This window comes from Leptonychotes weddellii, chromosome 4 (assembly GCF_054177405.1).
Source record: "Leptonychotes weddellii isolate Sample4059 chromosome 4, ASM5417740v2, whole genome shotgun sequence".
Classification (NCBI taxonomy): domain Eukaryota; kingdom Metazoa; phylum Chordata; class Mammalia; order Carnivora; family Phocidae; genus Leptonychotes; species Leptonychotes weddellii.
Window position 1 is genome coordinate 146,604,431 of NC_138372.1, and position 13,210 is coordinate 146,617,640.

Genomic DNA, 13,210 nt, shown 5'->3' on the forward strand with positions numbered 1-13,210 from the left:
TAATCCCCATACATTACATCATTAGTTCTAGATGAAGTGTTCCATGATTCATTGTTCGTGCACAACACCCAGTGCTCCATGCAGAACGTGCCCTCCTCAATACCCACCACCAGGCTAACCCATCCTCCCACCCCCCTCCCCTCTAGAACCCTCAGTTTGTTTTTCAGAGTCCATCGTCTCTCATGGTTCGTCCACCCCTAACTTTTATCTCATGATCCAAGACTTTATCATCATGGTTCTGGTTTGTGGGTTGTTTTTTGTTTTGTTTTGTTTTGTTTGCCCCATTTGGATTTTTGGATTTTTGGTAAGATGAAACCTAATATTGTTTCTTGCCTGGGGTATGAACTCCTGGAGAAATATTGTGATGAGTTGGTTAAAAATAGAAATTTTAGAGTTATAAAGTTCTGTATTTAATCTGTAACTTTTTGTTTTGTTTTGTTTTCTGGTTTTGTTGTTTTGTAAGTAACCCTTCTGAAACAATAGTGAATGAGGGAATTAAACAATGCCTATGAAGGTGGAAGATAGCAGACTCCTTGAGTTTAGTTACTATATATAATAATTATTAAGATTTAGTTTGTCATGTTGGTAGCAATGGTTGGAGTTATAGGGATTGTGAGTGTGTGGGAATATAGGACTTTGATGATATTTGTGACAGGTGGTGTTTTGGTAGCTGTAGGCCTTAGCAAGTTGAACTTTAAGTGGGATTCAATGGACAGGAAACATAATGTGAAACGTTATTCTAAAAGTTGTATTCTTTGGCCCCTATAGGTCCCTGAGATGTATTCAGGGGTATGCGAGGCCAAAACTATTTTATAATAATTTTTAGAAAATAATACTAAGACGTTCTTTCCTTTTTATTTTTTTTAGTGTGTTAATTTTTGCACTCATACAAAAGCAGTGGTAGGTAAAATTGTCAACTACTCAGCACAAATCAAAACACCTCTCCCATCATGTAATAGTCATTGTATTTTTTTAAATTTTATTTTATTATGTTATGTTAATCACCATACATTACATCATTAGTTTTTGATGTAGTATTCCATGATTCATTGTTTGCATATAACACCCAGTGCTCCATTCAATACGTGCCCTCTTTAATACCCATCACCAGGCTAACCCCTCCCCTCACCCCCTCCCTTCTAAAACCCTCAGTTTGTTTCTCAGAGTCCATAGTCTCTCATGGTTCATCTTCCCCTCCGATTCCCCCCGCCTTCATTTTTCCCTTCTTACTATCTTCTTTTTTTTTTTTTTAAACATATAATGTATTATTTGTTTCAGAGGTGCAGGTCTGTGATTCAACAGTCTTACACAATTCACAGCACTCACCATAGTACATACCCTCCCAAATGTCTATCACTCAGCCACTCCATCCCTCCCACCCCCCACCACTCATTGTATTTTATTTATTTTTTTTAAAGATTTTTATTTATTTATTTGACAGAGGCAGAGCGAGACACAGCAAGAGAGGGAACACAAGCAGGGGGAGTGGGAGAGGGAGAAGCAGGGTTCCCACTGAGCAGGGAGCCTGATGCGGGACTCCATCCCAGGACCTGGGATCATGACCTGAGCCCGAAGGCAGACACTTAATGACTGAGCCACCCAGGCACCCCACTCGTTGTATTTTAAACTGTAGCCTACTCACAGGAAACAAAAAAGTTTCTCTAAGAATGTTTTGATGAAGCAGTAAAATAATTAGCTTTCTCATATCTTGAACTTAAGTTAATATTTTTTAAAAAATGTTCTCTGTTACACATTGGGAATATAGAGAAAGCTCTTCTGTGCACTGACATAAAAGGATTGTCTTGGGGAAAAAGCATTTGTGTGATTGATTTGTCAGCTGACCTACCTGATTTATTTTATGGAATGCCACTTTCACTTAAAAGAACAACTGACAGACTAATGATGGTATTCAGATTTGGGCATTGGCAGAGATATTCTCAAAAAAAAAAAAAGCTTGAAGTGAGCCTGTCACTGCAAGGGGGAAAAAATCTCTACTTCTGGCATTAGTGATAAAATTTGAACTTTCAGGGAAAATAAGAATTTTGAAAAACATATCCAGGACAAAGAGCTGAATAGATTTTCAATACTTAAAAACTTTTCTAGTGAGATGGGTGGTGATATTAATAAATGTGATTGTTTTAGATATTGTACCATATGATTAGGCAATATGTGAAAGAGCTTCAGTATTAGTGATCCGGTATTTTCCAAATGACCAATTCACAATGTTACAAAATGAAGCATGGGTGTAATATCCACCCAAAGTACAAGATAGAACAATTGATTTTAAAGTAACCAAATATGAAAAAATTTTTAATATGATTTCAGAATTCTTACAGCTATCCTTGAAGAAACTACCTTTTTTTGTTTTTGAGTTTTGGTGTAGTAACAAAGTAGAATAATTGCAATCATTTCAAGGGAAGAATAAAATATTCCTTATTTTTCAAATTATATTATCTGTGTGAAGTCATATTTTCTCCCCACTCTTTGATCAAAACAAAAATATGAATGAATGTGGATGAATGTTCAGAGAATTATACTGAATTTTTTAAAAAGCCAATAACAGAAAGCTTACACATAGTATGATTCTATTTACATAAAATTCTTAAAATGACAATTTTAGATTTGGGCAGCAGATTACTGGTTGCCTAGCTAAGGAAGTAGTAGGATGAGAGGGAAGGAGGTGTGGTTATTAAAAAGATAATAGGAGAGATCTCTTTGGTGGGAAAATACTGTATTTAGCATTTTGCAAATGCAGATTTTGCAGTACTGCAGTTTGGCAATATCCTGGTGGTGATTTTTATTATAGTTTTGCAATATGTTAAATTGGTTGAAATTGAGCAAAGGGTAGCTGAAAGCTCTATGTGTTATTTCTTAGAACTGCATATTAATTTACACTTATCTCAAACTAAAAACTTAATAGAAGTTATGGACAATACTCACTGCTTATATATAAAATATAGGTAGTGTTTGCAACAGAAATTAGAAACAAAATCTCCAACACCTGGGAAATATAATAAATCATTTTATGAATTGCTCTTATTAATAGTATTTTACCTATAGTATTTTTGAATTTAATTTTTTTATTAAGTTCTTAATTTTAACTCCAGTATGATTAACATACAGTGTTATATTAGTTTCAGGTATACAATATAGTGATTCAACAATTCTACACATCATTACTCAGTACTCATCAGAAGTGTACTCTTAACTTCCTTCACCTATTTCACCCATCCCCCACCCACCTTCCCTCTGGTATGCTTTATTTTAAACAAGTACTCTCAATGAAGTTTTGTTGTTGTTGTTTTTTCAGTGAGAACATTTTTTACTTAAATCATACTTCAGGGACGCCTGGGCTCAGTTAAGCATCTGCCTTCAGCTCAGGTCATGATCCTGGGGTCCTGGGATCAAGTCCCACATCAGGCTTCTTGCTCAGCAGGGAGCCTGCTTCTCTCTCTCTCCCTCTGCCCTGCTGCTCCCTCTGCTTGTGCTCTCTCTCTCTCTCTGAAAAATAAATAAATAAAATCTAAAATATTATTTAAAAAAATAAATAAATCATATTTCAGAATACATGGTTCAAAAATATATATGTAAAACATTCTGTCCAAGAAAAACAGAATATACATTTTCTTCAAGTACACATAGAAGAATCCCCTGGTTAAATCACATGAAAAGAGACATAACAAATATTACAAATTTAAGAAGACTGAAATCATACCAAGTATATTTTTCAACCACGATGATAAAAAACTAAAGATCAACAATAAAACAGCTGGAAACATCTACAGTGTAAATGTTAAATATTTAATATGTAAATATTAAACAGTACACTACTATACAAGCAATAGACCAAATAAGAAATCGAACAGTAAATCAAAATGTGTCTGAAGGGGTGCCTGGGTGGCTCAGTCGGTTAAGCATCCGATTCTTGGTTTCAGCTCAGGTCATGATCTCAGGGTCTTGAGATTGAGCCCTCATGTTGGGCTCCATGCTCAGCGGGGAGTCTGCTTGAGATTCTCTCTCTCCCTCTCCCTCTGCCCCTCCTGCTTCTCTAAAATAAATAAATAAATAATCTTTAAAAGTATGTATCTCAAAAGAAAAAATGCAATATTCTAAAACCTACAGGATGCAGCAAAAGCAGATAGAGTAAAATTTATGCTACAAATGCTTGTATGAAGAAAAAAGTTCAAATAAATAGCACTACACCACAAGTAACTAGAAAAAGAAGAAACTTAGCTGAAATTTAGTAAACAAAGGAAATAACAAAGAAAGATCAGAAATAAATAAAATAGAGACCAGAATAAACAAAAACATAATATTGAAAGTAATGACCAGTTTTTCCAAAAAAATAAAAATTAGCAATTCTTTAACTACATTAACTAAGAAAAAAAAGAGAAGACTCAAAAATCAAAATGAGAAATGGAAGAAAAATAATACAACAGATAACCACAGAAATACCTATTATGATAAATGATTACTATAAACATTTACATACTAACAAATCAGATAAATTAGAAAAAAACAACAGATAATTCCTAAAAACACACAAGTTATCATGATTGAATAATGAATCTGGAATCCAAGAAATAGGAGATCCTTTTATACCAATAACAAGAATGAAAGTTGAATTAGGAATCAAAAATCTCTCAGCACAGAAAGTCAAAGACAACATGGTTTCATTGGTAAATTCTACCAAACATTAAAAAAAAATACTTAATAACAATCTTAATCAAAATATTATAAATAATTAAATAGAACACATTCAAAGTCATTCCATGAAGCCAGTATTACCCTGATAGCAAAGCAGGATAAAAACAATACAAGAACAAAATGTCTAGTTTGTCCCATATATGTATTGCTACTCTCATTTTCTTTTGACATCCATTTGTGTGATGTTTCCCCACTCCCTCACTTTCAATCTGCAGGTGTCTTTAGACAGCACATAGGTGGGTCTTATTTTTTTTTTTTATCCATTCTGACACCCTGTGTCTTTTGATTGGTGCATTTAGTCCATTCACTTTCAAAGTAATTATTGATAAGGTATGTATTTATTACTTGTTTTGTCATTGCTTGTGGAGATTTTCTCTGATCCTTTCTTGTCTTTGTCACTTTTGGTCTCTCCTTTACACTTAAAGGGTCTCCTTTAATGTTTCTTGTAGGGCTGGTTTGGTGGTCATGAACTCCTTTAGTTTTCGTTTGTCTAGGAAACTCTTTATCTCTCCTATTCTGAATGATACCCTTGTTGGACAGAATATTCTTAGCTGCAGATTTTTCTCACTCAGCACTTTGAATGTATCATGCCATTCTCTTCTCACTTTTCAAGTTTCTGTTGAGAAATCTCCAGCTAGCCTTATGGGTTTTCCCTTGTAATTTAAAGACTTCCTTTGTCTTGCTGCTTTTAAGATTTTTGTCTTTATCACTATATTTTGTAAATTTAATTACAATATGTCTTGGTGCTGGCCTGCTTTTGTTCATTTTGATGGGAGTTCTCTGCCTCCTGAATCTGGATGTCTGTTTCTTTCCCCAGATTAGGAAGTTTTCTGCTATTATTTCCCCAAATAATTTTTCTGCCCCCTTTTCTCTCTCTTCTTCTTCTGGGAATTCTATAACACAAATGTTATTACGTTTGATGGAGTCACTGAACTCCCTAAGTCTCTACTCATGTTGCATAATTCTTTCCTGCTTTGTTCAGTTTCATTATTTTCTATTATTTTGTCTTCTAGGTCACTAATTTGTTCCTCTGCTTCTTCCAGCCTGCTGTTCATTGCATCAAACCTGTTTCCAATCTCCTTTATTGCATTCTTCATCTCTGATTCTTTTTTAGCTCTTTTATCTCTGTGGTAAAGCCCTCCCTGATGTCTTCCATTCTCTTCTCAAGCCCAGTGAGTATCTGTATGATTTTTGCTTTAAATTCTCTATTAGGCATGTAACTTATATCTGTTTTGCTTAGATCTCTGACTGTGGCCTTATCTTGTTCTTTCATTTGGGATAAATTCCTCTGTCTTGGCATTTTATCCAGTCTATAGTCCTCTACTCTACAAGCTGTGCTATCAGAGGGTGCTTATTTTTTTTTTTAAGATTTTATTTATTTATTTGAGAGAGAGAGAATGAGAGACAGAGAGCATGAGAGGGAGGAGGGTCAGAGGGAGAAGCAGACTCCCCGCCGAGCAGGGAGCCCGATGCGGGACTCGATCCCGGGACTCCAGGATCATGACCTGAGCTGAAGGCAGTCGCTTAACCAACTGAGCCACCCAGGCGCCCCAAAGGGTGCTTATTTTTTAATTCTAATAAATTCATCATGGTTATATAAGATGTTAACATTAGGGAAAGCTGGGTAAAGGGTATATAGAATTTTTTTATATTACAGTTATATATATTTAATATTCTTTCAAAGTGAAAATTTAGAAGTCAACTATTTAAAAGTAAATAATCAAAACCAAAAGGAAAAAATAATAAAAAAGATAAAAATTAAAGTCAGTAAAATAATAAAGCCTTGAAAAATAGATTAATTTAGCCAAACATAGGAGGAAGAAAGGAGAGTGTTAAGACAAAATCTAGCAATGAGAAAGGTATGTAAGTAAAAAAACATTCTGAAAGTTAAAATAACTGTGAGGTGCTTTTCACTCCAAAAAATAGAAATTTAAAATAAAACCACAAACTGACATCATTTATGAACATATATATTCAACTCCCCACCAACTAAAGTTACCCAGATACATGTAAAATGTTACTTTCTTTCTTCTAATGATGAAAAAATTTCAATGTGATATACTGGATAATTTTTTTCATTATGGTAATAGGTAAAAGCCGTAAGATCACATTGCTGAAATATTAAATTTTAACTTTGATCTTGACTTTCAGAAATTACATTTATTAAAAACTATACCAAGATAAAGGCAACAAAAAAATACACAAAAATTATTCTAATTCTAATGTAACAACTAAAATGAAATTTGTGGAAATTAATATTTAAATCAAGAATAATACAGAGGAAAAAAAAGAATAATACAGAGAATTTTGATAATGTCAAAAAACATTGTTATCAATATTAAGTCAAGAAATTTTATACTCATATTTATATTGAGTAGAAAGCAATGCAATCATAGATTTCAGTACTGAAAATAAAGAAGAGTCAGCACATTTTAAATACATACTATATACTTTCATCTACCTTGGCCAGATTTATCTGAACACATCTTTAGTAATCAGAGCCCTTTTTTCCTATTTAGCTGGAAAGTCATTTAAATATGCATTGGTTGTTAGAGTTCCTTCCTTTCTCCAGTAACCACAAATTTAGGAATATGGTTCATATCTATATATTCAGAATGTTTTTGGGGTGCCTGGGTGGCTCAGTAGATTAAGCATCTGACTCTTGGTTTGGGCTCCGGTCATGATCGCCTAGTCATGGGATGGAGCCCTGTGTCAGGCTTCCTACACAGTGCAGGGTCTGCTTCAGATTCTCTCTCCCTTTCCCTCCCCCTTTACCCATCCCCCCACTCATGCACATGTGTGTGCTTTCTCTCTCTCTAAAATAAATACAATATTTTTAAAAAATCTTTTTCCACTGTTAACTATGATAATTCAGGAATGGGCACATAAATCAAGGTAAAGTAATCAGAAAATTTCCTGGACATCATTTACCAGATATTTTGCCCTTTGGAATTCTCTTAGTGTAAAAAAATCTAATCCAAAGATATCTTTGGAAGGAAAAAAAATAAAAAGAAGAAAGGAAAGAAAGGAGGGAATAGAAAAGAAGAAAGAGTTTTCAAATATAATTGTTATCATAATAAATAGAAAAAAAGTTCAAATAGACAACTCTTCATTGATAGGATTTACTGTTCTCTCTCTAGTGGTGTAATATTAGACCTAGGATTGCCATATTGCCATGTGACTTCAGATATACAGATTAATTTCTAATTGTATCTCTCTGAAGGTAACTTAGCCAAACACTCTGTTTGAAAGAGGGCTTATTATTCCATTATATTTACTAAAATATTAATATCAAACACAATTTATATTTTTCTTTAGTGAATTTATGTTATTTTGGAGAGCTTAAACACATTTCAATAGTTTGATAAAACATTTTAATGAATGAAGAAATATATTCATTTGGAAAAATATATGAAAATATTAACTATCAAACATCTTTTATTTAGTCTCCTAGAAATTCTTTCTAATATGGTAGTTCTTTAATGAAATTATTGAAGAATATAAAAATGTATTTCTAAAATTGAAAGTGCAAACTAATATGGAAAAAAATGACTTTTAAAACCAAGTCTTCTCTATATGCCCTTCACAGGGCTGCACTGCATTTTTATTTGGCTTTTATGTCAATCTACTCAACTTGAAGCTGTCACTATCACAGCTGCATATGTATTTTAGTGGATTTAGTAGAAAGCAGCATGCAAAAAGCAGCATAAATTTAAAGGACAGGAATAGTACAACTAAATGTTGAATTATGTTTAAGCCATTTCCCATATGACAGTTATGTAGTACTTTTTTCACTGTCAAAGAACTTTATGATTATTGTAAATATTTAGTTCCTTTCCATGAAGCCAAAAAATGGAATGTTCTTCACCTTAAACAGCTCTCAAAGAAACTGAAGTATAGAATAGATAAAAGGATGCCAGAAGGTCATCTCATGAATGTAAGAGAAGAGTATTTAATAAGATTAAAGGAAAATATATTGACAGAAAAATGAAAAGGCTTTGGTTATGGAATTCTACAAGGAATATACATCCTTTACTATGTAAACTAATTTTAGTTACAAGAGATAAATGAATCATTTGTGTGTATATATAATATTTTTTCCTTGTGGTTAACTATATATGCAGGTCTAAGCAAAAGTGTCTTTACTGAAAAATAAATGCCTTTCATTGAGGGTGCCTTTGGGGATTTGGAAAAGCATCATTTGAACTGACTTAAGGTCCATCTCAACTGGCAATTTTAAAGTGTATCATTTTCTCCTGTTATGGAATATAACTATTAAATATTTGATGTATACTCCTGTCCACATTCCAAGACATGTGCCCTTTAAATCCAGTTATTTCCCAAAACTGGCCATGTCTTATCACCTCTATCACTGTGATTTATGACTAAATGATACAGTATCTCTTTGAAAACACCCCCCTTTAATTTTATTAAAGAATGAAACCCCAATCCTTGTTTTATCTACAGCACCAAATTGAGTTTAAAAACAGAAAATCTTTGGGTACAAATTGACCCATTAGCAAAAGACCTAACCCAGACAGAAATAAAGATGCTACCGTGGATTTCCTTCTCTCAGATTCCAATGTCTTCACAGTCAACCTTGTAGATTCTCCTCTTCAGGTTTGTGGAAGTTTGGAGAGTGTGCCCTGAAGCAGAGCCTTCACATCTTTGACCCCCAAATCTCATATACACATTTGTCATAATCCCCACACCTCAACTATCACTACTACAATAAAATCAAAGCATCAAGCCATGATACTTTTTTATTATTTTATTCAAGTAAAATTAACATGCAATGTTGTATTAGTTTCAGGTGTACAGCATATTGATTCAACAGTGCCATGCATTATTCAGTACTCACCACAATAATGGTAGTCACCATTTGTCATTATACACATTATTATAATATTATTAACTATATTCCCTATGCTATATTTTTATCTCCATGACTTATTTATTTTATAACCAGGAGTTTGGACTTCATATTTTTTTTTAATTTTGTGTTGTGAAAAAATTAGATTTACAGAAACCTGCAATGCCATGTATTGGGAGTCCCCTTCATCCTTCATCCAGGCTCCCCTAATGTTAATATCTTGCATGCCTATAGTAGAATATAAAAATTGGCTTGGTACAATCCAAATAGCTTACTAGATTTTACCAGTTATATGTGCACAATTTTGGGTGTGTGTATGTGTGTGCGCATGCCTGTGTTTGTGTGTCTGTATGTGCATACCTCTAAGCAATATTATTACATGTATAGCTTCATATAACCACCATCCTAATCACAATACTTAACTGTACCATCACCGCAAGATGCTACAGTTTTTAAGTAGCTAATATATCTGAAGTACTCTGTTAAGCCTTTTTTGTGCATTACTTAATCCGCAAATCACAGCATGAGGTAAATCATGTTTTTCTATTACTGATGGGCAAACAAGTCTCAAGAGGTTTACTTATTCAAAATCATAAAACTAGCAATAAAAGGTTGAAAATGTCAAGGCTCAACTCAAGCTTTTTTTTTTTTAAGATTTTATTTATTTATTTGACAGAGAGAGACAGACAGCAAGAGAGGAACACAAGAAGGGGGAGTGGGAGAGGGAGAAGCAGGCTTCCCACTGAGCAGGGAGCCCCATGCGGGGCTCGATCCCAGGACCCTGGGATCATGACCTGAGCTGAAGGCAGACCCTTAACAATTGAGCCACCTCAACTCAAACTTTTTATTAACCCCAAAACTTGTGCAAAGTATTTCATAGTTCACATCCAAGCAGGAGGCACTTTCATTTTCCAAAGAGCCAATATATTGGTGGAATTGGGGGAGTAGGGAATGAGGACAATATATGGAGAATGATTTCGATCCCCTTGACTCCTAATGTAAAAAACTGAATTTTCTCCATTGCTTTTCAAACTTATCTCATTTGAATCACCTGCAGAATTAGAGGGTGATAAAGAGAGAACAGGGATATATGGTAAATATATTTCTCTAGGATTCCAGTGTCTTCACAGTCAACCTTATAGATTCTCCTCTTCAGATTTGTGGAACCCTGAAGAGTGTGCCCTGAAGCAGCGCCCTCACAAACAACACATCTTTGACCAGTTATATGTATTATATGTAAATGTGTTATATATGTAACATATTATACATATTATGTGTGTGTGTGTATATGGTATATGCAAATACATATTCATATTCGTATGCATACATATATATGTTATGGACATTAAATGCATTCATACTATGAGTAAATATTTTCAGAAATGTTTTCTCTTTAAGGTAAGAGCAAGACTGAAAGGTCATCAGTCATATTTATATATTTAAGAAAAACAGAACAAACACTGACGTATAAGTTAGGTAAATTGAGTAACTTTTTTTTCCAGTTTATTTAAATTTAAAAAAATTGCCCATTTCTCTGACCCCAACCCCACCTCTGGAAACCACCAATCTGTAGTCTGCATGTTTGAGCTTGCATATACTTTCTATTCTGTCCCATTGTTCTGTGTGTCTGCACTGAATGTGAATACCACACTGCTTTAATTACTATAGCTTTGTGATATAGTTTGAAATCAGGCAGCATGATGCCTTCAGCTTTGTTCTTTCTCAAGATTGCCTTGGTTATTTGAGGTTTTTTAAGGTTCTATACAAATTTTAAGACTGTTATATTTGCCATAAAGAATGCCATTGGTGTTTTAGTAAGAATTGCACTGAAATCTGTAGACTGCTTTGCATAATATGGACATTTTAATAATATTATTTCTTCCAACCCATGAGCATGTAATATATATCCATTTATCTGTGTCCTCTTCCATTTTTTTTTCATTAATATCTTCTAGTTTTCATTATATGCAGGTCTATCACCTCCTTCATCAAATTTATTCCTAAGTATTTTATTCTTTTAGATGCAATTGCAGATGGGATTGTTTTCTTAATTTCTCTAATAGTTATTATTCGTGTATAGAAATGCAACAGATTTTCATCTATCAATTTTGTGTCCTGCAAGTTTACTGAATTCCTCTATTAGTTTTTAATTTTCTGATGGAGTATTTAGGGTTTCCTATATATAATTTCATGCCATCTACAAAGAGTGGCAATTTAACATATTCCTTTTCAATTTGATGCCTTTTGCTTCTTTCTCTTGTGTAATTACTGACTGACTGACTGACTGACTGACTGACTGACATACATGTAAATTCAGTAGCTCAGCCCCCTTCCTTCAAAGTGAGATAATTCTGCAATATAATGTAAATTTCTCTGTGTTCTCTCAAATCAGGTCAAGGCTAGAAGGTACCCAAAAACATACTTGTGCAAAGTTTCCCCGGTTCTCTATTCTGTTTTTCCTTGGACAGCACTCTTAGTCAACTATATGTGTTTAAATTCCTGTCTCAAGTCTTGTTTCTAGTTAATTAAACTTGTGTCCCAAGGCATAAACTGTGTTTCATCCATCTTACTTATGCTCCTTCTTTTGATTTACTTTGTATTTCTCTCACTTTTTGAATTTAGAATTTCAAAACCACAATGAGATATCACCTTACACTTGTCAGAATGACTAGAATCAAAAAGATAACAAAAAGTGTTGGTGAGAATATAGAGAAAACAGAATCTTCATGCATGGTTGGAGGGAATGTAAGTTGGTACAGCCACTGTAAAAAACAGTATGGCGTTTCCTCAAAAAATTAAAAATAGAAATACCATATGATCCAGTAATTCCACTACTGAGTATTTACCCAAAGAAAGCTAAAACATTAACTTGAAAAGATATATGCACCCATATGTTTATTGCAGCATTATTTACAATAGCCAAGATATGGAAGAAGCCCATGTCCATTGATAGATGAATGGATAAAGAAAGAATGTTATTCAGCCATGAAAAGGATGAGGTCTTGCCATTTCCAGCAACATGGGCATTATGCTAAATTAAATAAATCTGAGAAAGACAAATTACCATATAATTTCACTTATATGTGAAATCCAAGAAACAAAATAAATAAACAAAAAGCAGAAATAGATCTATAAATACACATAACAAACTGATTATGGCCAGAGGAGAGGATGGAAGGAGTATGGGCAAAATGAGTGAAGGCGAATGGGAGATACAGGCTTCCAGTTATGGAATAAATAAGTCATGAGAATAAAAGGTAAAGTATAGGAAATATAATGAATTGTATTAAAATAGCATTGCATGGTGACACATGCTAGTGACACTTGTAATCATAACATAACATGCACTATGAATCACTATGTTGTATACCTGAAACTAATGTAACATCCTGTGTCAACTATACTAAAAACAAGCAAACGGGAATTTGCTTTGTTATTACTTTGTTTCTGTTAAAGGCTGTACATTTTTCTCTAATTGGACATAGAATAGTTCCATGACTTTTTTTTCTAAGTTTTGCTTTTGGTTTGCCTTATCTCTTTCATCAAAATCATAATATATTTTTAAATTTCCCTATAGGTGAGTCTTTATTGTTAGTGTTAATTTCTAGTTTTATTATTTTGTGGTTATTT